This window comes from Tamandua tetradactyla, chromosome 4 (genome assembly GCF_023851605.1).
Source record: "Tamandua tetradactyla isolate mTamTet1 chromosome 4, mTamTet1.pri, whole genome shotgun sequence".
NCBI lineage: Eukaryota > Metazoa > Chordata > Mammalia > Pilosa > Myrmecophagidae > Tamandua > Tamandua tetradactyla.
In genome coordinates, this window is record NC_135330.1 from 46,795,019 (window position 1) to 46,820,276 (window position 25,258).

General features: G+C 35.0%; 1 long non-coding RNA gene across 1 annotated transcript in view; it reads right to left on the bottom strand.

Annotated features, from left to right (window-relative positions):
- Positions 1-25,258, bottom strand: part of LOC143678927 (uncharacterized) — a 42,966-nt gene that overhangs the window by 12,679 nt on the left and 5,029 nt on the right. Inside the window, exon 2 of the long non-coding RNA XR_013173480.1 lies at positions 1,275-1,389. This is a non-coding gene — a long non-coding RNA (uncharacterized LOC143678927). The remainder of the gene's footprint in view (positions 1-1,274; positions 1,390-25,258) is intronic.

The window sequence follows — 25,258 nt, forward strand, 5'->3', positions numbered from 1 at the left end:
CCAGGTTTCCCACATGGCAAGCAAGAATTCTACCACTGAACTACCATTGCATACCCCAACCCTACCAAATTTCTTAACATGACCTATAAGCCATGATGCAATTTGACTCTTGCATATTCTCTGCTCATCTCATGACTGAATTCTTATATTCATCAGAGTGGGACTATTTTACCTTTTCATTAGAATAAATTTGTTCCAGATTCATAGATTATAAATTCAATTCATTTTGTCTGGTACTTTCTTTCTGTTATTATTATTATTATTATTATTATTATTTTATCTTTTTGATTGCATTAATGCACAAAGAGCTCAAAATTTCCCATTTAACTAGATAAATAGCTGCATACCAGGTACCAAGGGATGTATTGACTTGGTTAAGCAATGATAGAACATCTGAAACAGCAGCTGCAATTGGAGTCACAATCTGGCAAATTTTACAATAATACACTGTCATATTCTAAAATCCATCTACTTTCTGAATAGACCACATAGGAGTATGAAATGGGGATGTACTTGCATCCTTCAAGTACCTAATATTGGTAGTATTTGTTTTTGATTTGTTATTGTGCTAGGTAGAGGCATTTCTAGTGGTTTCCATTTGGCTTTTTCTGCCACAACAGTCCTCACTCCACAAATTAGAAGCCAATGTGGGGATTCTGATAGTTACTGAGTATGTCTATTCCAACTATGCACAGGCTGGGACTAGGGACCCATGGACCTACTGTGAAACAGACCTGAGCTAAAACTCCACTGACGACCTAACATCCATAAGCCCCTACTCTGACTGGTGGATCACAGTGACATCTTGTGTCTCCTGGAATTAATAGTTCTGAGCCACTGTCTAACAATCTCCAAAATACCTGATCATTTTCTTTCCTCAGTGCATCATACTCACTCTGGGAAAAGGCTGTAGGCCATTTTTGTGAGTGGCTGTAAGGAACATTAACAGATAAATTTTTTGGCAATAAAGTGGAGTCCTTCACCAAGGGGACTCAGCTTTCCCTTCATTCAAGGAGTTCCGGGGCTAGCTGTCTCATTACTGGGAATTTGTTGAGGAGCCATCACCTCTTTTTGTGATTCAAGTTAAAGATTTTTTTTTTTTACTTGATCAGGACGCTTCTGCTTATTCAGATCAAGTAAGAGTTTAGTAGACTTCCCATCTATTTAACTTCCAGATACCCCATGATCAACTTGCCAATGCCATAGATCTCTGTGAGTCAGATTATTCTGAGTACTGCTTTGACTCTGCTGTCCATTAAGGTAGCCACACCCACCTTGACTTAGCAATCATGTGCTGCCACTGGACTGCTGTCAACCCAGGAACTGATCATCTCCATTCTGCTTATTGATCGAAGTTCAGTGTTAGCTGTTTCTACATTAACATCTGACCTATAGAAAAGAGAAACCACAGAGCTTTTCAGAGATGATGGAGTGACTCCCATAAATTTATTCATCACAGTCATGGAGAAAAGTTTGTCCTCTGGAAATGTCTGGGGTGGGTGAGCAGGTCTTGTATTAAAAATCCACTCTTAACATTCCAATCTCACTAAGCCTTTGGATGACTTCACCTATAGTATACCAGTGCAGTTCTGCCATTTTGACTTCAGATAATGTAGGCCACTTTTTTGTCCATGTTTCAACAAACCGCCTGAACAAACTATTTGAGCCCTTTCTAACCCTTTGAGCTTTAGCACTGAATCCACTATCTCTGTTTAGTGGGTCCACATCAATAAAATCAGTCTGATCCAACTTTATGTTCTTTCACCATTCTCCCACATCCTTACTTTCCATTTCTACATGTAATTATATATTCTCCTAAAATTTGTCTATATAAAATGGAAAACCTATGTAATTCTTTTGGAGTATAGCACATCTTCTCATGAGTCATACTTTATACGCCACCTTTTGGGGCCTGTAGGGACTTCAGTCTAGTTAAAAGTCTAGAAGAAAAGGGTAGTGGAAGCGGATTATGTGAAGAATTAACAGTATTTTGCAAACCAACTACCTTAGGGGATACCATTATTCTCTCCTGGTAAAGCAGGGTTGATCTCTTCAAACAGAAGATAGAGAGCTGTTTCCTCAGGAGAGGCAGGTACAGGTTTATCTGTCATGGCAGAATTAATCTCTTAAGGTTGAGGCAGGATGGTGGATTCCTCAGTGTAGACTGGAGGTTGAGTGGCTGATTCCTCAGGGCAAACCATCATAGGTGAAAAGACTCAGCACAGTCTATGGTTTCAATATCCTCAGTATTATCATTATTAGCCTGTTTGTCCCATTCCAATTTTCAGGATCCCATTTGTACCAATCAGTGCCCTCTCTTTAACAGTAAATACCCAGTTGGGAATTCAGTATACATTGTAATTCAGCCACCTACGCAATGAGTCCCTGGGTTGGTTTTCAGAAATCTCAAGTCTGAGACTACAAAAAATTAGTTTCTTTCAGTACACACACAGAAACTTTCATGTCCTTCATATAACACTTCAGCTGGACATTTGAAGACTTAAGTTCATCTTGTTCTCTAACAACAATATTCACAATATTTAGTATCAACCAGCTAGCATCATCATATTTTCTTAAAACATTTTTCTAGCTGCTCCAAGACACTGGAGACTAAAGACGTATCAATATAATGATTCAGCAGTAATGCTGATTTGTTAAATCTTATCTTCTCTATTATAGCTCTTCCTTCTCCTTTGATCATTTTTCCAATCTTTACAGGTATTTGAACTATGCCCATTCTAGCTTTTTCATGTTGGAAAGTGGTGTTGATAATATGGGATAGGGGAATAGGATTAATTGTTCTTGGAGATGCTAACCCCTATGGGTTTCAGAATTTATCTGGTCTAGGAACCATCAGGAGGTTGTAGGTTTCAGGTAAATAATCTTATTGCATGAAAATTTGTAGAATCTCAGATAGAGTCCTAGGTATTTTTTAGGGTTAACAGGAATGGTTTTGGTTGTGATAATTAGCAATATCTAGCTGAAGCTTGCATAAAAGTAGTCTTCCGAAAAGCCTCTCAAGTCTACTTGAACTCTCTTAGCCACTGATGCCATATTTTGTTGCATTTATTTTCTCAATTTTGGCCAGGAAGATGTTGTCTGTCACATGGTGCCAGGGCTAGGATCTTCCCTGGGAGTCATGTCATATACTGCCAGGAAGAATTTTACCGCTGATGTCATGTCCCACAGAGAGGGGAGGGTAGTGATTTTCCTGGCAGAGTTGGGCTTAGAGAGAGAGAGACCACATCTGAGAAACAAAAGATGTATAGTGGAACTACCTCTTCAGCTTCTTAAGAGCAAGCCTCAAGTTCAAGGAAGGACTTGGGCTATTGACTTGGGAGTTCCTAATATTTGAGACAGTATTAGGGGCTTCCTAAAGGGAAAAGTTGAATAGTTCCATGTTTTTTCTCCAATCCTTTAGGGGACTTTGTCATATATATATATATGGTTTTTTTTAGTTAGTTTTTTTTTTTTTTTGGTTGTTTTTATTTATTTATTTATTTATTTGCACGGCCAGGCAGTGGGAAATGAACCCGTGTCTCCAGCATGGCTGGTGAGAATTCTGCCACTGAGTCACCATTGCACCACCCCCAATATTTTAAATTATCTGCCCAACATACTTTGGGATGTATCTGGGTATTCCATTAAGCTATACAGAATTACAAGCCCTTAATCCCGTTCCAGGCTCCATGTGTTTTGGTTGCTTAAATGAGTGCTCCAGACAGGTTGAGTCATAATATGTGTTACAGAATATTTAGGTTTTGTACAAAATAAAGCCCTATTCCATTGGTCTTATACAGTAGGTGAAGTTCTAAAATATAATGTCATCCTTAACCATTTGTACTGATTTACCTTAGTCTTGACCATATCAGATTTGTTCTTATCTCCAATTGTTTCTTTTTCAGTTTCTTCACCAGTTTGTATGTAACAATGCTTTTAGAGCTTCAGAACTCAACTCTGAATCTTAAATATCAAACAGGTAGCCAACGTTCCAGGGAGATACAACATTATATATATAGCACAGCATCTCAAAATCTAGAAATAACATTTACAGCTCCAGACTAAATATGGCTGCTATAAGAAGATACAATCTAGGATTCAATTTTCTTATAATTATTTTCTAAAAGAAACCATTCAATATTTATTCGTTTCTGTCTTATTGCATACCACATAATATCCCCAAGTTCCATTCACCTCATAGCATGCCTCAAGACTTTGCTCCTTTCTGTAGCCACCCAATATTCCATCATACATATACACCATAGTTTTCCATTATATTTCTCAGTCAATGTATCCTTCAGCCATCTCCATCAATTAGGCATCATAGGTAATATTCAAAGTAAACAATTCACATCTTGAATTGTCCTCACTTAGCTGCACAGTCAACATTCTCAATTTTAGCCATTTCATTGTTTAAATAGAAAAATAATTGATAAACACACCCTCACCAGAAAGAAAATCCAAACCTCCCAATAACTCTTGTCCTTCCACCCCAATTATTTACCCCTGGTATTGCTCTGGTGCAGTTTATATCTTCCTGTTAAATATAGACCATAGCATGCAATAGTAGTTTTCCCCCATATCCCTCTATTATTGACTCTTTGTACAAGATTCATAACTTTGAAGTAGTTCATGCAAGAATGTACTTATATTTATAGTATTAATCAGTGGGATGCATGGCTCTTTACAGCTCCTTACAATCATGTTCACTTTCAATATGGAAATATTACTTAAAGCCCCCTTAATGAACTAACTGCCTTCACTTCTATCCATTTCCTTACAGTTAAGTTCAACCTCATTAACAATCCAGACACTCATCTCTAGCTCTGTATATCTCTAGGTCCCCTGAATTCTACATTATAAGCTTCCAAGTTTATCTTTAGCAAGGTCATAATGGCGAAATCATACAGTAGCTATTCTTTTGTGTGTGGCTTATTTCACTCACCATTATGTCCTCAAGGTTCACCTATGTTGTCTTATGCTTCAGGCATAACACCTCATTTCATCTCACTGATGGGTAATATTCTATTGTATATATATATACCACATTTTATTTATCCACTCATCTGTTGAGGGGCACTTGAATTGTTTCCATCTGTGTTAGTTTGCAGGCTGTTGGAATGTGATAAACCAGAACTGGGTGGCTTTTATGAAAGGGAATTTAAAAGTTACAATTTTACAGGTCTAAGCCTATGAAAATGTCCAAACTATGGCATCCAGGGAAAGCTACTTTAATTCAAGGAAGGCTGATGCATTTGCAACAACTCTGTCAGCTTGTACACTGGTCAATTGTTCCTGGGCTCCATTGCTTTCAGTCTCTGTTCCTGTGGAGGTTCCCCACTTTAGTTCTCCAGGGCTGGCTTTCATCTCTTGGCTTCCCTTGGGTCTCTCCAGGTTCTGGCTTGCTTAATATCTCATGGCAACATCTGCTGTGTTCCAAGCATCTCCAAACATCCTTGTCTCTGTTCTCTACATGTCCACATCTGTTTCAGCTCTGCTGTGAAGTTTCTGTCAACTCTGAGGCTTCTGTCATTTCTCCAGGCTGTGTCCTTTCTGTCATTTCTCTCATTTCTGTAGTTTCTTGCTGTCTCTTCAAAATTTTTCCTCTTCTAAAGGATTCCAGTAAGCTAATCAAGACCCATATGGAATGGGTGGAGTCATATATCCATCTAATCAAAGTTAATATGCAAGTTGGGTATACGACTATCTCCATGGAGATGATCTAATCAAAAGACTCCAACCTACAGCATTGAATTGAAATTAAAGAACTTGACTTTTCTGGACATACACAGAAAATTCAAACTGGCACACCATCTTTCAGTGATTGTGAATAGTGCTGCTATGAGCATTGGTGTGCAAATATCTGTTTGTGTCACTCTTTTCAGCTCTTCTGGGTATATACTGAGTAGTGGTATTGCCGGGTCATAGCACAATTGGATAGCACAGCTGGATATGTAATTTTCTAAGGAACCACCAAACTGTCTTCCACAGTGGCTGTAATATTATACATTATCACCAGTGGAGAATAAGTGTTCCAATTTCTCCACAAATTCTTCAACATCTGCAGTTTCCCATTACTATAGTAGCAGCCATTCTAATAGGTGTGAGGTGTTATCTCATTTTTAGTCTTGATCTGCATTTCCCTTATACGTAGTGAAAATGAGTATGTGCATTTTAACCATCTATATTTACTCTTTAGAAAAATGTCCATTCTATCTTTAGCCAATTTTATAATTGGGTTGATTGTTCTTTTGTTGTTGAGTTGTATAATTTCTTTATGTATACAAGATATTAAACCTTTATCCAATGCGTGATTTCCAAATATGTTCTCCCATTGAATTGGCTGCCTTTCATCTTTATGACAAATATCTTTGAGGTACAGCAGCTCTTGATCCTAAGGCATTCCAATTTACCTATTTTTTCTTTTGTTGCTTGTGCTTTGGGTGTAAATTTTAAGAAGCCACCCATGCTATTCGGTCTTGAAGATGTTTCCCTATAGTTTCTTCTAGGAGTTTTATGGTACTGGCTCTTATATTTATGTCTTTGTTCCACTTTGAGTAAATTTTTGTGTAGAGCATAAGATATAAGTCCTCATTCATTCTTCTGGTAATTTATACCCATTTCTCTCATGCTCGTTTATTGAAAAGATTATTCTGTCCCAGTTTAGTGGATTTGAGACCTTGTCGAAGATCAGTTGTCCACAGATTTTATGGACTACCTTTGCACTTTCAATTTGATTCCATTGGTCAATACTTCTATCTTTTTGCTAGCACTATGCTGTTTTGACCACTATGGCTATATAATAAGCTTGAAAATTAGGAAGTATTAATCCTCCCATATCATTCTTCTTTTTAAAGATATTTTTAGCTATTTGAAGACTATTCCTATTCCAAATGAATTTGATAACTAGCATGCCCAAGTCTTTCATTGGTATTGAATTGACTCTTTAGGTAAATTTGGGTAGAATTGACATTCTAATTGTATTTACCTTCCTTATCCATGAGTGGGGAATATATCTTCATTTATTTAGATCTTCATTGATTTATTTTCACAGTGTTTTATAGTTTTATGTATACAGGTTCCTTACATCCTGGTTAAGTTTATTCCTTAATGGTTGATTCTTTTAATTGCTATTGTGAGTTTTTTTTTCCCTCAATTGTCCTCTCAGTTAGGCCATTGCTTTTGTAAGGAAACATAACTGATTTTTTCATATTAATTTTGTATTCTGCCACTTTGTCGAACTTGTTTATTAGCTCAAAAAGCCTTATCATAGATTTCTGAGGATATCCCAAGTATAGTTTCATGTCATCTGCAAATAATGAATGGTTCATATCTTCCTTTATGATTTGGATGCCTTTTATTTATTTTATTGTGTGATAGTTCTAGCTAGAATTTCTAGTACAATTGTTGACTAATAATAGTGACAGACGGCAACCTTGTCTCATTCCTGATCTTAGGGGTAAGGCTTTCAGTCTTTCACCATTGAGTATAAAATTGGCTATGGGTTTTTCATATGCACACTTTATCATATCAAGGAAGTTTTCTTTAATTCCTACCTTTTTTAGTATTTTTATCAGAAAAGAAATTTGAATTTTATCAAATGCTTTTTCATCTTTAATCAGAATAATCATGTGATTTTTTAATGTGCTATATTTCATCAATTGATTTTCTTATGTTCAACCAACCTTGCATTCCTGGTATAAACCCCACTTGGTCATGGTGTATAATTATTTCAGTGTGTCATTGGATTGTATTTGCTAGTATTCTGTTGAGAATTTTTGCATTTATATTCATTAGGGAGGTTGGCCTATAACTTTCCTTTCTTATAGAATCTTTATACAGTGTTAGTACACTGTTAGAAAAAATAAGGTAGAGTTCCATTTTCCTCAATGTTTTGGAAGAGTTTGAGCAGAATTGAAGTTATTTATTTTTGTAATGGGTGATAAAATTCCCCTCTGAAGCCATCTGGCCCTGGGGTATTCTTTGAGGAAAGATTTTTGATAAATGATTTAATTTCTTAACTTATGATTGGTTTGTTGAGATCTATTTCTGCACAAATCAGTGTAGATTGTTCATGTGTTACTAGGAATTTCTCCATTTCATCTGTATTGTCTTATTTGTTGGTGTATACTTGTTCATAATAATTTTCTATGATTTTTTTGTTGTTGTTCAAGGCCCATAGAAATTGCACCCTTCTCATTTCTGATTTTGTTTATTTGCATCCTCTTTCAATTTTTTCTTTATCAGCCTAGCTAGCTGGCCATTGATTTTATTGATTTCTCAAAGAACCAGATTTTGGTTTCATTGATTCTTTCTATGTTTTTTTTTCCTCTCCAATTCACTTATTTCTGCTTCAATCTTTGCTATTTCTTTCCTTATATTTTCTTTGGGGTTAATTTTCTTTTCTTTCTGTAGTTCCTCCAGGTGAGCAGTTAAGTACTCAAATTTTGTACTTTCTTGTTTTTTACTATAAGCATTTAGGTCAATAAATTTCCCTCTCAGCTCTTCCTTTGCCACATCCTATAAGTTCTGATATGTTTTATTCTATTTTCATTCATTTCCAGATATTTACCAATTTCTCTAGTAATTTCTTCTTTGACCCACAGAAGTGCAGGGCACATGGACATGGGGCACATGGTGTGGTGTGGTGGGGGGGCATATAGGCATGAATTATAGTGCAGGGGGAGCAGGCTGCACCACAGGGACATCAGGGGTGGGTGTGGTAAAGTTCTAGGGTGCTGGTGCCCAAGGTGCAGTATGGTTTGTTTCCTTGCCCCTTCCTCCCCATCAGTGCACTCCTGAAGGATCTGGGTCCCCATATGGAAAAGGGACCACTAGGCCCTGTACACAATCTTGATGTTCTCTATGAGCAGCAATCTTGATGTTCTCTATGCTTCTATGTTTCCTAAGGGAACTCGAGATTGTGGAACTGAGAGGGCAGATCTCGCTAGCTAGCTGTAGGGGCAGGTGCTTTCTTGGGCACAGCCTTTTGCCTTCATGGAGTCATTAATGAGCCCACTCATTCTCTCCATCCCAATTCCTTGCTTTTTCACCCAGTACCTGACTATATAGTGTAGAAGACCCTCTTAGTTCACTTATACCTTAGGACTGCTGATCCAGTCATTTTTCTGTCACTTCTGTAGTTGGTACATGGAGCAGGGTGAATGCAGCCTATGCTGTTCTACATTATACTTTTTAACTTCCCAAAATTCTGCCGTTGTGTCAAAAACACTATCATCCAGAGTCTTGCCTCATAAGCTTTTGAGTAGCAGGATCCGGTGTTGGTATTTTACATATCCCTATTATCAATTCACATCATGAACTACAGTCCAATCTTGATCACTGGAAATAGAATCAATAGTGACTTTCCATCTGGTAAGATTAGAAAACATATCCATCAACCTCAGAAGCAACTCAAAAACTTGTCCTTAAGATTCTGTTTCTCAAGAATCACTCTTGGTACCAGAATATGTAATCTGTACAAAGGTTCCCCAGAAAAACATAACCAACAGAAAATAAATATATACCTATAAGTAAATATTATGATATTTATTATAGGAATTGGTTCACATGACCATGGGGTTTGGCAAGTTAGAATTCAGTGAGGCAGTGAGGCAGATTGCAAGTTAGGAACCCAGTTAAGATGTCATCATTGAGAACTGATGTCATCAGTCTTCTCTTTATGACCGTCAACTGAATGTATGATATGCTGGTTTGAATCATTATATACCCCAGAAAAGCATGGTTCTTCTAATCCAAATTCAAAATTGTAGAGTAGGAAGCTTTGATTAGATTATGTCCATGGAGATGTAATCCATTTAATTGTGGATAACAATTAATGCCACTCAATTACATGACTAGATTGAAGTGTGACTCTGCCCATTTAAGGTGTGGCTTGATTAGTTTTCTGGAGTCCTTTAAAAGGGAAAACATTTGGGAAAAGCTCAGCGTCAATATAGACACAGTAATTTGAAACACTTGGGGTGTTGATAGAAAGAGCAAATGTCTAAACACAGCCGTTTGGAGATGTAGAGTCCAGCAGACATTGCCATGTGCCTTTCCATGAGATGTTAATTAAGCCAGAACCCAGAATTTTGCCCCAGAGAAGCTAAGTGAAGGCTCACAGATGCTTAGTGAGGAAGCCACGTATCAGAAGCTAGAAGCAAGGGTATGAAGAGCAAAAGATACTGGCCATGTGCCTTCCGATGTGACAGAGGACTTCCCATGGGACAGTCTGGACCTTTCTTTGGAATCGAGTTCTTTTTCCCTGGATGACTAGTTCAGACATTTTTAAGGCCTTAGAAGTATAAATGTATAACTTAATAAATCCCCATTTTAAAAGCAAAGCCATTTTTGTTATATTGTATACGGGCAGCTTTCAGCAAAGTAAAATGCATGAGATGTTTCTCACTGCAAAAAACAACCTCTTTTGCTGATTTTAGTTGTAATCAGTCACAGAGGTAATCAAGTGACTTAAAATTTAAATATACAATATTCTCTTAAAGTAACAATCAGGCCAGTGCATGCTTGACCAAATAGTTGGACACCGTTAACTAACCATGCCAACATGAGCTCACCCTATACATCTACTAATTCCCATTCTCCTTGCAGCTATTGCACTCTCTGTAAATTCATTAATTCCAGTTTTATTTATAATAAGCCATTAAGAGTGATGAGTTATGCCATGTTAAAATTTATTAATAATATTCTTTTAAATTTTGTAAAAAATGTCAAACCTTACTATCTAATTCCAAGATTCTATTATAGTGTTGACAGCTATCCAATAGTTTCCATAAGCGCAATGGATCATTTGACTTATGCTTGGCATTTAGTTCTCCTTGGTTTTATTCAGTCTGAATCAGTGTCTCTGACTTTTCTTGGCTTTTGTAACTTTGGCCCTTGAAAACCATTTTTTAGATAAGGACTCCCATTACTAGTAAGTACCACCAGCATGTTTTAAAAGAGATCGAGTAGGAATAATTTTTTTCTTCAGACATCCCTCAGTGGGGATTGAGTCCCATGCCTCATCATACTTTCCATTTATGTGTACTTTAAATACTTATTCTTTGTTTCTGCAGTGAATGGCAATCTAAACTATTATTTTGTATCTGAGAAGCAAAGAATGATGCATTCCAGTTTTAGTTTTTCCTTCCTTATTTGATACACATGATATTCCTCTGATTATCAATACAAATATTACAAAATCTTCATTATCTAGATAGTAAAATCTTTTATTGACATAAAAGCAAATTATAGAAAGACAAATGCCAAGCTATTCAGGACTATACTATAGAATATTAGTATTAAATTATAAGGCCCAACTTTTTAGGATAAAATTGGATTGTGACATGGCAACTGTATAGGAAGGATCTCAGCCTAGAACAAGTTCTTTGGTGCATTCAGGCAAATAGATGCATTTTACTAAAAATTATTTATATTGCTACACATTATCCATGATTTGTATAAATACAGTTTTTGTATTAAAAAAACAATTTCCTATTAAGGATTAAATTGGGAAAACAAGTTAAATTGTTTCCAATTTTACTCTTTAAAAATTCTTAAGTCAGTATTGTTGTCACATTTTCCATTATTTATGAAGAGAATATTCCTAAAATCTTAGCAATTTTCTTCCCTTAACTTGTCCATGTGAACTTTAGACAGTGTTCGAAATCTTAGAATTGTAAGCTTGAGGTAGTATTAAATTCAGGTTAGGCTACAAAGTAAAGGTGTCAGGATCAATGTTTAGTCAAGGCTTATGGTCAAGTAATTAATTCAGAGATACAAGAATTCTGGTGGTGATGACTCTTGTTCAACAATTTTATTATATTAGATACAGAAACAGAGAACCATTTCCTATGGGCTAATAAAGAGTCCTGGTCACAAAGTCTAATATCCAAAAGGCTTCCTCGTAGAAAAATTGATTTGACCACATCTGGGCACACTGAAATAGAATTCCAGGCATTTTAGTTTGTTTCCATCAACTTTGTAGAAGGCCTTGACTGTGAAAAAATTTCATCTTTTTCATGTTGAAAGTTATTCCTGTGATATGAGATATATACATTCTCTCTTACCCCATGTCCAAACTAAGGAATTGAAATTTCCATACTAATTAGAAGCCCTATACACATTTTCTTATAGGGTGCATTACAGTGGTGGCCCAGTTGCAGAGTAATTCTGTTATTTTTATGCCTGAAGTAAATCTATTGGGAGATTCCTCTATAGAGGAGGGGCTTTTATTTCTACTTGGGTTTTGGACCCAGAGTAATGCATAATTAAGATTTTTATATTCTTTATTTTGCTCCTCCTTTTCACACTATTTCCTTGAAATAGCAGGCAAATAACAGAGTTCATTTACCAGGATAAAGATTTGAAATACACAAATGTTCCATTAATGGGATTATAACTTGTTTTTGTATCCTTAAAGCTATTTAATGCTTTTAGACAGTCATAATAAGTTATTTTAATAGATACACCAGTAAAAAAGAAAAAAAAAAGAGAGAGAGCTTTCAATTTTTATATCATGCTGCGCTGAAATCTGTGTTGAAATGCATCTGGGGTTCCCGTTGCTAGTTGGCTAGCAATTAATCATGATTCCAGTGTTTGACTGCCTAACACCTACAGGCTATTATAGAGAGGCTGTTTTCTAAGTACAAGATAACCCACATTCCATTGCTGCATTATTTTATTCTGATTTTCATAATGTAGATTAGAACTGTGGGAATTGTTACTTTACTTTTTTTTTTTTTTGTAAAAACAACAATAATCACCATGCACTTGAGATGAAGGTCCTTATGATTTCACTCAAAATGAGTTTAAAAAAAAGTATAATATCCAGAAGGAAATTGACTACTCAGCTACGCAGTCCTTCAGAGTGAATTTCATTGAAAAAGAAAAAAAAAGTTATATCCAGAAAACTGGTGAGAAGGAAATTGCATAGGAGGTAATATAGTTAATGTCATTCAGGTACAGTTGTCCTCAAAGTTCCATTAAACCTCTGTGAAATTGCTGCAAATTCCTGGACATACTTTGATATGTTCTTTAACCATGATGCCTTCTTATGATTAAGGCTATTTACTGTTTATGGCAGTGTCTCAAATACGTAAAATTATTTTAAGGTTTTTGTGTGGTTTCTGATAAAGCAACTATCCCAGGAATATTTATAAAAATAAAATAATTTGTCTGCTGGTATATTACAAATTCGATATGTAAGGTAAATTATGACTTCCCATTGGAACCCTGTTGTGTCAATTAGACTAAGTTAGAATATGTTGCAATAACAACCATAAATTCTCAACACACTTTAAAGACCCTATTTGCATTTCTCATTCATTCAGCATGACCATTGTGAGTTTGCTAGGAGCTGTGTTAATACAATTGTACTGTGCTTTATAATAGACAATTATATAAAAATGTTTCTTTAGTTTGTTATGATATGTTATGATTTTAATGTCAATTTTAGCTAATATTTAGGCAAACCTGAAAATCTAGACAGTTGCTAATTCAAGTTACATCATGGGTGATTAAAGACAAAACAAATACATGCAAAGTATCTATCACTTAATACACTGATAATCAACTTGTAAATCAGGAGATAAATGTAATGAATGGAGAATACTTAGTCCACACAATAGATATTAAGATGGGATATTAGGAGGAATATGAGACATTTATAATTTAGTAAGACCATTTTTGTTTTATAAGTGCTAGGTATAGAAAGATCATAGTAAATATCATAAGAGGCTAGAAAAATATTTGAAATTTTTTTTACAAAAAATAATTTGGTTATGAATTAATTTCTAGTGTTTTATCAAAGTTTCCTGAACAATATCATGAAAATAAGCATAATTGTACTGAAAAATCATCTGTAAGATATATGAAAACATAGACCTAACAGCTCATTCAATATTGTAATAATTATTGTAAATTATCCTATAAAATATGTTGATATTTGCTTGTAATATGAAACTCTTTTATTCATAAAATATTGATTACCACATTTTGTTAGATATTGAAAATACAAGCACAAATGAGGTCTAGGGATGTTCCTTCTCCTCAAAAATATTAGTTCTAAAGGAAAAGGTAAAAAAAAAAATGAAATATTACAGATTATTTCCGTAATAACTTCTTCACCTAAAACATCTGAAGAAGTTACTTTATACAGAAAAACAAGGGGACTGCTATATTGTAGTGACATACAAGTTTGAGTTGTCACTCCAAGAGATAAGGCAAAGGCACACCAGGCAAACAATAATTTTGGAGATAGTGACGTATTCTACAAACTATTAGAATGCCAGTATTAACTATTGGTTTTAGATCACAAAGGTAAAGAGCTTAGAGGCCATCACCCCTGTAGCAAAAGAAAGCTGGGCAAACTAAAAATCAATGATTTTTCATGAGATTAGAGCACACTGCCACTCTGAAACCCAGGGAGAAAGGTAAATCAAGACAGATGTAGCAGACAAGATCTGTGTACCAGGAACTTAAGCCCCTGGAGCCATAAACTGCTAGTATTGTTATGATTCATTAATGGTAAATTTGGCGATTTTAATAAGTGATAATTTTACATGGTAACTTTGACGAATTGTTTCAGGACTTAGGTCTTTTGGGAGCCTAAGTCTTAGGGAGACACTCACATTTTCACATCAGGTTTTCTTGATGAAGAATGAAGAAACATCCCTTTGTATCCTGTGGCAGAGTCATGGGTAGATATTCTTTGTGGCATACACCCAAAACTTTCTCTATGATAAAGGCAAACTTCTCAGGGATAAGGCCTATACCAGAGATCAATTCTGAAACCTTATCCCAGCTAAGGAAAGGGAATTGCCTCCACAAACACACACGTGCACACACACACACACACACACACACACAGCCACCTCTATATTTCCTGTCTCACCTAAGTGTGGAGAAAAAAACATATAGTCTCCAGGATTCAGGACTTCAAGAAAATAGATGGGAAAGTCTGCAGCTAGAGAACTAAATAGGGGACAAAGGGAAGATAAAATATGCTATTGGCAAACCACTTGGGAAGTTCATAGCCTAGAGACAGAAATACACTAAAAGACAGACATTTAATCAACATATTATAAAAATGATCTTTGTCTTCCATATCTTACTACTGCAAAAATATGATTTAGTAGGTTATAATTGAATGGGTTACAAGAAACAGACTCTCTATGAAGAGGGTTGCATATGTAAGCCCAAAGATAGGAGATGAAACAAGCAAGGACACTGGAGGACTTGAAGCTTCTGTCATCTATAGTTAGAGCAAATATTAAACACAGCAGAACTTCTTCCACATAATCTTAAGTCCCTACACTATTGGCCTCTTTACCTCTATTCCTATTACCCAATGCAATGTCTTGCCTTCAAAATTTCCATACTTTCCAAAATTATAAAACAGACCAGAAGGTACATTCACATGCATGTCACTATTCATGCAAATGCGTATTTTTAAATTTTATTAGAAAAGGATAAATCAGAAAGGTAAGTTGGCGTAGGTTTGCCTACTCTTCAATAAATGTATGAAATTTCCCAGGAGATTCTGATGTTTTGTAAAGTGATAGGTTCATTCATGTATATAGTAGAACAATATATGGGAACAGAGATTGACAAATAAAAATTGATATGAGTATTAAATGGAAGTAGCTAGTCTTGCAATAATAAAACTCTTTGTGAAAAACAGTCTTTCTATGTATCCTCTGCACAGAGTAAATCAAAGAACTAACTCAGAGAGAAAAAAAATATATATATATAAATGTTTATGAAATATGAACAATAAAATGCAGTAGCTCAGCAAATAATTAAGGTGAGACTTTCAAAAGCAATATTGAGAAAAGAATATGGTTACAATAATATTTACACAAATGATGAACTGTGCAGTTTACTATTTAAATACTTTGCTGAAATATGACAACATAACGGTGACTTCTTTTTATCTAACCACTTTTTAAAAATATTTTCTATGCGTGAATGGAAAGCTGTATATATGCCTACAAAAGCAGAAAAATTATTTTCAGAGGCCCCCAATGCTGGTGTGAATTTTGCTGATCCTATCCAAAGGTATTTTGTTTTAGTGGAACAGCAAACAGCTAAAATTGTAAACAGTCTTTTTATCTACACAATTTTCAATACATTTCCATTTTTTACATTCATACCCATACCTCCCTCACTATCTGCCCCTGAGAGAGGCAATGGAGATTTCAGCGTTGAGCATTTCAAATTAAACTCGAAAGTGAAATACTCTATTGTACAACTTTTAATTATATAAAAACAAAGCCAGTGCTGATCTTTTTGTCTATTGTCCTATAGAAATGACATCAGTTGGTTAAATTTGGCTTTAAATACTACAGTTACGTTGCATATATATATGCAATATATATATATAATTGGAGAAGTTTTAGTTTTACAGAAAAAGCATGTAGATTATAGAGTTCCTATATAATCCCTGTACAGTTTTCCCTATTGTTAATATAATTTAAAATATTAGGTTAACACGTTAAGTATAAAATTAAGTGTAATACAATATTAACATTGCTAACATTGAAAAAGCAATGTTATTATAATTAAAATATTAATTATACTTTATATTAGTGCTCATTGTTTTGTACAGTCCTGCATTTAAAAAAAAGAACTGAAGTAATACATATATATAACCTATAATTTTACCTTTAAACCACATTTAAATACACATTTCAGTGCTATTAATTACATTCATAATGTTGTGCTACCATACCACCATCAATTACTAAAACTATTCTATCACCCCAACCAGAAACTCTGTACTGATTAAGGATTAGATCTGCATTCCCTAGCTCCATTTTGGCCCCTGACAACCTGTATTCTAGTTTCTGAATCTATGAATTTGCTTATATTAATTGTTTCACATCAGTGAGATCATACACCATTTGTACTTTTGTGACTGACTTATTTCATTCTATATGATATCTTCAAGGCTCAACCACATTATCACATGTATCAGAACTTCATTTCTTTTGAAGGCTGAAAAGTAATTCATTGTATGTATGAAGCATTTTCATTTATCTATTCATTCATTTATGTACACTTGGGTTGCTTCTTTCCTTTGACAATTTTGAGTAATGGCATTATGAACATGGTATGCAAATTTCTGTTTGAATCCCTGCTTTCTATTCTGTTGGGTACACTCCTAGTTATGGGACCACCTGGTCATAGGGCAATTCTATACTTAGATTCTGAGGAACGGTGAAATTGTTTCCATAGCAGCTACATTAATTCGCTTTCCTATCAATAATGCACAAAATTATCCTATTTCTCCATATTCCCTCTACTGCTTCTTATTTTCTGTTTTTGTAAAACAGCAGCTATTTTAGTGATATGAAATGGTACAAATTGATGTTTTGATTTAGATTTCCCTAATGGCCAATGATGCTGAGCAACTTTTCATATGTTTTCATTTTTTTGTCATTTGTATATGTAACATTTTGTGTCCCTTCTCATTTCTTTCAGTATATATTTTTTTCTCTGTGATTACCATTGCATATAACAATTTTTCATTTGATTTGATGCCAATTAGCTTTAGTAGTACATTTTCCTGACACTCCTTCTGTCTCTCACCTTGTTGTACTTGTTACAAATTCTAGATTTATACATTATATGTCCAAAATAATAAATTTAGCATTCATTTTAATTTATTTGCATGTATTAAACTTTAAGAAGTAAAAAGTGGATTTAGGTCCAATATTTACAGTACAATAGTACTGACATTTATTATTACTTGTGTGGTTAACTTTACCAGGGGCTTTATCTCTTTATGCCACTTTGATCCACTGTATAATCTCCTTGCCTTTCAATCTCAAGAATTGCCTTCAACATTTTTTGTAGGTCATGCGTATTAAGAGACAAATATCTTCAACTTTGGTTTATCTGGGAATGTCTTCATCTTACCATCATTTGTGAAGGACAGTCTGGCTGGATATAGTACTCACTGCTAGCAATTTTTTCTTTTAGCAGTTTAAGTATTGAGTCCCACTATTTCTTTGCCTTCATGGTTTCTCATGAGAAACTGACACCTAATCTTATTGCAACTCCTTTATATATGACATGTTGCCTTTCTCTTAGAGTTTTCCATATGTCTTTCTTGTCCTTAGCATTTGACAAGTTTGATTACCATGTGTCTGTTTAAGGTGTTCTTTGATTTTATTCTGTTTGGGATTTGATGGAATTCTTGATTATGCAGATTCATGTATTTCATTAAATTTTGGAGGTTCATTGCCATTATTTCTTCAAATATTCCTTATACTTGTTTCTCTTTTTTTTCTCCTTTTGGGACTCCCATAATGTGGGAGGATTAAAACACAGCTTTTTTAAGGTACATAAATTCTTTCAAACCAGCTAACTCACAAACCAGTTAAAAGTTTGCATTAGCAAACTTTGCGGGTTCCCACAGGTAACTGAAGCTCTGCCTTTTATTCTTTCTGCTCCTCAACCTGAGTCACTTCAATTGTCTTGTCATCAATTTCACTGATTCTTTCTTCTCCTAGCTCCAATCTGCTGTTGAAACCCTCCTGGAAATTTTTCATTTTAATTTCAGTAATTGTGGTCTTAACACTGGTACTTCTGTTTGGTTACTTTTTAAAATTTCTGTTTCTTTATTGAGATTCTTACATTACTTATTTAAAAATCATCTTTAACAGTCTGCAAATTAGCTCTATTTTGGCTGTGGCTCTCCATCAGAGTTTACCCTTCCTAGCAAGAACATCAGCTCAAGGTGAAGTGAATGTGAAGTGCAGGGAACTCTACTTTTCTGAACCAGCTTCTTGCACTTGCTTTTGTTTTTAGGGTTTTCCTTTTTACAAGAATTTGAATTCCCTTCTATTCAATATGAAATGAATTTTCTCCCCCTCATGGGTGCTCTTGTGTATGACTTAAGGCAGGCAATCCTATGCCCCAGGTTGCTTTGACTTAAGTGCTTCCTACACTGCTTTAGCTTTCTGTAAGCAGATTTTCATCAGGGCAAGCCAGGGAAGAGTTTCATGGTTTATCTCTCAGTGCCTCCTGATAGGCTGGCACACGTATTACAGGCAATTCAGTATGTTCACAGGATTATTTTGCCCCCTGTAGGACAGGGCTGGGGTCTAAAATGAGGCCACAGGCCAGTGCCACACCATGGTGGGAAGGTATAGATGATGGACCAGCAAGTGTGCCATGAACTTCTGTTATTTTCAAAGCTATATCTCCTTGATTCAGCACCTGCCTGGCTAATGCAAACTTTTAACTGGTTTGTGAGTTTCCTGGTTTGAAAGAATTTATGTACCCTAGAAAAGCTGTGTTTTAATCCTAATACCATTTTGTAAAGGCAGCCATTTCTCCTAATCCCTATTCAGTACTGTATTTTGGAAACTTTAATTAGATTATCTCCATGGAAATGTGACATGCTTAATTGTGGGTGTAATCTTTAGATTAGATGTATATGTGATTCCACCCATTCCAGGTGGGTCTTGATTACTTTATCGAAATCCTTTAATAGAGGAAGCATTTTGGAGAAAGCTTCAGAAAAACATAGCCATGAGAAGCAGAGTCCACCAGCCAGCAACCTTTGGAGAAGAAGGAAAATGCCTCCTGGGGAGCTTCATACAGCAGAAGGCTGGACGAGAAGGCTAGCAGAATTTGCCACATGCCCTTCCAGACACGAAAGAAACCCTGAACTTCATCAGCCTTCCTGAACCAAGGTATCTTTCCCTGGATGCCTTAGATTGGACATTTCTATAGACTTTGATTGTCCTTCAAACTGTAAACTTGCAACTTATTAAATTCCCCTTTTTAAAAAGCCATTCCATTTCTGGTATATTGCATTCCAGCAGCTAGCAAACTAGAGCCATGACTTTGTCAGATTTTGCTAGCTGTTGAATGATTCTGTAGGGGAAAGGCATCCTGGATCACGTCATGCTGTCTTCTGGTTGAACGGAAGCAGACATATACATTTTCTTAAATGCTTATTTACCTGAGTGAATGTGTGTGCATTCAAGTTTGTGTTTATTTGTCCTGTGATAAACATAGTATGGTTACTACTTATAAAACACTATGATATCTAAACATACATATAATTCAGAGATTTCTGAATATGATGCTGTGAGGGAATATTGTAAAGCATTGATTAAAGACATTGTTAGTTATAGCAGTCTACATTTCCTAACAAAAATACCACAAAACCTAATGGCGCAAGCAGAGTAGAAGTTTGTCTCACTGTTATAATAGCCTTAGGTGGCTGTTGATTTCTGTGGCATCTCTCTGCCATGAAAAGATTCAGAAACACAAATTTCTTCCGTTTGATATCACACACACACACACAAAAACTTAGGGTTTCAGAAAAATCATAAAAAATGCAGTGATGTGGAATCTGGATGAAGTAATCCTATTTTTTAACAGCTTGAACTAGAAGTAACACATGTAATTTCTGCTTGCATTCCATTGGTAATTGCTAGTAACATGGTCACAAAAATAGTAAGGGGGAGAGAGGATGGTGGAGTGCAGGGAGGAAGGGAGGTTGAAACATAGTTCCATCTAAGCAATCACTTCCCAGATGACTTTATCTTTTCTGGATAAAGTTCAGGGTCTCCAGATCATGCATATCCACCTATTCTTTTAAGTCCAGATTTTTTTGCTCATGCTGTGATAGCTTATGAAACAAAAGACTAGCAAACTGCCCAATTGTCAGCTACAGCATTATGGATCAGTAAGTGAATAATCACAATTAACACTGTGACTAGGTAAGAGAAGAATTAAAACACATAGTAGTCACTAATTGATAATAAAAATGCAATTCTGTTCGGCAGAAAAGATGATGAACTTAACCTAGAAGTGGAGGAAGTTCTTTGATTAAATCCTGGAGCTTGTGTCTGAGAGGAACTCCATCACCAGGCTCTTGGGGTGGGGGATGTTTTGGGGGAGGTTGAAAAGCTTTCAAACTCATTTCTTAATGAACCAATATATGAGAAGCCAGAAATTTTAGAACTTGGAAATTCAAACTTCTCTAATTATTAAGTCTGGAATTATAAAATGGAGACCTCAGTAAACCCAATCTTCCACACAAATAAACTTGCAAAACAATTAAAATCAGGGATTTCAGAATTCTGGAAATTGGCCAAAACCACATGAAAAAGGAAAATTGTTTGTTCAAGTGAAACTATTGGATCTCCATTAAATAGCAGAGTCTTTAGTGTTTTAAAATGAAATTAGTTAATCTTCCTTGCCTCCACAGCATGCTGGCAAGATAGGTATGAAAACATGTCATCCTTACCAGGATATTGTGGCTACTTTTGTCTCAGAGATCAGCTCAGCAAAAATAGAAAAAATAGAAAAATAAAATAAAATGAAAAAGCCCTATTCCTATTACCCCAAATAATGGAAATCCCTGAAGGCATTACAGCTACCCAAGGCTATGATGTCAGTTAGGTCAAATGAAAGTGTGGCAAAAAACATAAAATGAAGACTTCAAAACTAGAAAATGATATGGAACTTTGAAAATCTCCAACATGTTCCTGAGACTTTAGAAAGCTACTGACATACACATTGCTGTGTCCGTGCCCAGAAAGATGTGAGAAAGAGGAGAAAACAGTCATTCAGTCCTGGCTGCCCTTAAGACAGTGTGTAAGCAAGAAGCGATAATATTTTGAATATTACCTGAAAGTTGGAGGTGTGTCTTCACACATAGATCCTTGGATAAAGGGTAAAAGACAACTGGCAAAGCATTTAAGGAAATGTTCTGAGCTATCACTGGCTAACTGCTAGATCAGACTGACCCATAGTTGACTCTGAGGAATTTAAACATAAAATAATAGTAAGAACTAAAATAATAATAATAATAGCTAGCATGAAATTAGTTGCCAGTAGCTTCAAGGAAAATAAAACCTGCAAAATAAGTCCAAGAAAGTTACTAAACAAATAAGAAGCAGAAACAGTTAAAATAATAACAACAACAAAAAATTACAGAAAATAAGTAATAACAACACAACCTGCGGGAGTGAAAGATCACTTATCAGAGTTGTTACAATATATTATCTAAAAAAATAATTTCAACAAAAAATTGCATGACAAAGAAATAGGAAGGTATACCAAAGATTTGAGACACAATGAGTCAACATAAAATGTCATTGAATGGTACCAAATATTGGACTTAGTAGTTAAAGGCATTCAATCAGCTATTATAAATACATTTAAAGAGCTAAAGGGAATTGTGGTTAAATGATTTAAACAAAGTGTGATAACTATGTCACACCAATTATATAACATCAATAAAGAGATAGCATTAGTAACAAAGAACCAGATGGAAATTCATTCTGGGTTTGAAAAGTAAAATAAGTAAAGTGAAAAATTAAAAACAGATTTGAGCTGGAAGAAGAAAGAATCAGTGAACTTGAAAATAGAACCACAGACATTATCCAGTTCAATGAACAGGATGAATGAAGAATGAAGAAAATTATACAGACTCAGAGTTTTATGGGTTGCAATAATGCCTACAACATATGCAAAGAGGAGAGAAGAAAGAGAATGAAGCAGAAAACAATCTGAAGAAAGAGCATCAGAAAACTCTTGAATTTGATGAAAAATATCCACACCAAGATATACTTAGTAAAGCTGCCAAAATTCAAAGACAAAAAAAAAAAAAAAGAAAAATCAAAGCTAACAAGGCTAAAATGACTAACTACATATAAGCAATCATCAATAAGATTAACAGTTGATTTCTCATCAGAAATCATGAAGCGCAAAAGACAAGGAAATGGTATCTTTAATGTGTTGAAAGATTTCCAGCCAGGAATTATTCCAGTAAAATATCCCTCCAAAATTGTTCTCCCTTAATTGTATGGCATTGACGTGGTAATTAAAAATAGATAGAAATAATATAGAAGTCTTGTTCATTAAGAACCACTAAGGGGAGCCCTTCAGGCTGAGATGAAAAATCACTAAGCAGTAACATAAATGTACATGAAGAAGTAAAGAGAGCTGCTTAAGGTAGCTACACAAATATTGAAAAGATGTTATAAATATATTTTGTAACATTTTTAATCCTGAGGTCTGATTAAAAAAAAAAAACTTCATGCAACAATAATTATAAATCAGTATGATGGGCTTATAATGTATAAAGATGAAAAAGTAATATTTATTTCAAGGATGCTAGGCTAGTTAACTATTTGAAAAATAAATCAGTGTAGAACACCATATTAATATAATAAAGAACAAAACATATGTATTTTCTCTATAGATGTAGAAAAAATATGACAAAATCTAAAAACTTATTACAAAGCTTCACTAATTGAGACATTGTGAAATTGGCCCAACTATAGACATACAGATTAATGGATTAGAAGTGAGCATCCAGAATTAACTCTTACATTTAGTTAACTGATTTTTGACCAGGATGCCAAGGTAGTTCAATAATGAAATAATAGTGCTTTCAGCATATGTTGCTGATACAGATGGATAATCACATGCAAAATAATTAATTTGGATCTGCTGCCTAATGCCAAATATAAAAATTGACAAAAATGCAACACAGAGATAAATATAATGATAAAAACAGCTCTTCCTCTTAGAAGAAAACATAGAAGTACATCTTCAATACCTTCATTAGGTATATCTTTTTTATAATCAAAGGTAGGTAACCCAATTAAAAATGATCTAATAATTAGAATAAAAACTTCCCTTAAGAGAATATACATTCATGAACAGGAGAGGAAAAACACAAGATACTACTTATAGAAAAGTCAATATCAAATACTAGTGAAGATGTGAGGAAAAGGGTATCCTCTTACATTGCAGGTGGTAATGTAAATTGGTGCAGCTGCTTAGGCATATAGTTTGGTAGTTCCTCAAACAGGTAAACAGAAAGAATATATCCTGTCCCAGCAATTCCACACATATGAACATACCAAAAATAAATGAACACACATGAAAACATATACATGATGTCCCTAGCAGCATTATTCAAAATAGCCAGTGTAAAACCAAACACAAAGCAAATGGCCATTAGCTTATGAATGAGAAATAAAATATGGTACATATGTACAATGGAATATTCATCAACAATGCAAAGGTATGAAATACCAAGACATGGTACCATATAGATAAACCTTGGAAATATTTTTCTAAGTGAAAAGAAGACAGCCAAAAAAGAAAACACTTATCCCATGTTCTACTTTGCTAGCTGGTGGAATGCAATATGCCAGAGACAGAATGGCTTTTAAAAAAAGGAATTTAATAAGTTGCTAGTTTACAGTTCTAAGGCTAAGAAAATGTCCCAATTAAAACAAGTCTATAGAAATGTCCAATCTAAGGCATCCAGTAAAAGATATGTTGGTTCAAGAAGGCTGATGAAGTTTAGGGTTTCCCTTTCAAGTGGAAGGGCACATGGTGCACACAGTGAGATTTTCTCTCTCATCTGGAAAGGCACATGGTGAACACGGTCAGTGTTCCTCTCTCATCTGGAAGGGCACATGGCGAACATGGCCTCATCTGCTAGATTCTTCTCCTGGCTTCCTTTCATGAAGCTCCCTGGGAGGCATTTTCCTTCTTCATCTCCAAATGTTGCTGGCTGATGGACTCTCTGCTTCTTGTGACTATGCCATTCTGCTCTTTCAGAATCTCCTTCATTCTCCAAAATGCTGCCTTTTTTATAGGACTCCAGAAACTTATAAAGACCCACTCAAATGGGTGAAGACATATCATCATCTAATCCAGTTTAACAACCACTCTTGATTAAATCACATCTCCAGGGAGATAATCTGATTACAGCTTCCAACATACAGTATTGAATAGGGATTATTCTGCCTTTACAAAATGGGATTTTGATTGAAACCTGGCTTTTCTAGGGGACATACATCCTTTCAAACCAGCACAACACATTATTTCAATTTAATCAAAATGTCCAGAGTAAGCAAATTTAGAGAGACAGACAACACATGAGTGTTTTCCAGATTCTGTTTGTGGTGAAAGAGGAGGATTGCAAATGGTATGATGCTTCTTTATAGAATGATGAAAAATTTTAAAATTAAATCAGGTTGGTGGTCACACACATCAGTGATTACACCAAACCCACTGAATTGTACACTTTAAATCACTTAGTTTTAATGAATGTGAATTGTATCTCAGTCAAGTTTGGTGTTTCTAAATTTTGGCTACAATTAATAAAGCCGCCATGAACATTCATGTTCAGGTTTTATGTAAAACTATTTTCTTTTCTTTCCTCTTGGGTAACTATCTAATAGTCTGGTCAGAGGATTGT